Source organism: Poecilia reticulata, linkage group LG6 (assembly GCF_000633615.1).
Source record: "Poecilia reticulata strain Guanapo linkage group LG6, Guppy_female_1.0+MT, whole genome shotgun sequence".
In the NCBI taxonomy this organism is placed as follows: domain Eukaryota; kingdom Metazoa; phylum Chordata; class Actinopteri; order Cyprinodontiformes; family Poeciliidae; genus Poecilia; species Poecilia reticulata.
Window position 1 is genome coordinate 30,376,483 of NC_024336.1, and position 1,101 is coordinate 30,377,583.

The 1,101-nt window shown below is 41.2% G+C and overlaps 1 protein-coding gene across 2 annotated transcripts in view; it reads left to right on the forward strand.

The window, feature by feature from the left end:
• Window positions 1–1,101, forward strand: part of LOC103466766 (homeobox protein DBX1-B-like) — an 8,344-nt gene that overhangs the window by 3,652 nt on the left and 3,591 nt on the right. The window lies entirely within an intron of this gene.

The window sequence follows — 1,101 nt, forward strand, 5'->3', positions numbered from 1 at the left end:
GATGGATGGATGGATGGATGGATGGATGGATGGATGGATGGATGGATGGATGGATGGATGGATGGATGGATGGATGGATGGATGGATGGATGGATCATTCACTCCTTTTCAAACCAGTCCAGAACCAGTTTAAAGTCACTGGCAGATCTTCTGTCCCAGTTCTCCCAGTCTGTTTGTGTTTCACTCTTTCATCCAATAACTGAAGTTTTCTGAACTGTTTTGGTTTCATCCTGAACTGTCCTCAGCTCTGATTGGTTGTTCAGCGATGGCGGCCATTTTCTGTCTAAGGCATTAAAACAATCATTATGAGGAAATAAACATTTATAAACACGAGTCTACATATGATCAACATCCCAACCAGAAACATGAATCTGCCTGGTGGGAATCCATGGATCTGAATCGGCTTGTCTGGTCTGAACGCCTCTTTAGCCACAACACTGACCGCTGACATTAGCACCAGTTCTCCTGATCTACAAATTAGTCCAGTTTGTTCCGCTCTGAACATACCAGTGGTGTTTGTCATGCCTCTACATGTGAGGCGGGTATCTTCCCAGCTCAGGATCTCTGCTGTTTTCCCACCAAACCCCCTCCGCCGGCCCACAAAGCATCCGGCTCCGTGACCAATCGGAGGCAGAGACACACATAGACACACACTTTTACATACAAGCACAAGAACAGCTCTGGGATTCCAGTGAATTAAGTCTAAAATTCATGTTCAGCTATTTTTTAATCTATCAGTTCTGACTCTTTATATTTTTAGATTATTTACAATTTCTCATCTGAATAATTCTTGCCTAAACATGTACATAATCTCATTTTAGCGCTCCAAGTTAAACATTTCTACTTCTGTCTCGGTGTCAGAGGTAAAGAATCGTGTATTTGGTTGTTTCCCTTTAAATATCGATCCCCTCTGCTGTCTGAAGAAACACACCTGTAAAATTATGTCAGTAATAATTTCAACTTGATTACAAACAAAAAGTTTAATAAATCACTCCAAGGGCCACAGATAAACGTGCTAGCATAACTTCCACTGGAGCATATCTTCTGTTTTAGCGTCACTTCCGTTAGAATAAATTCTGCTTTAGCATAATTTTCATTTTA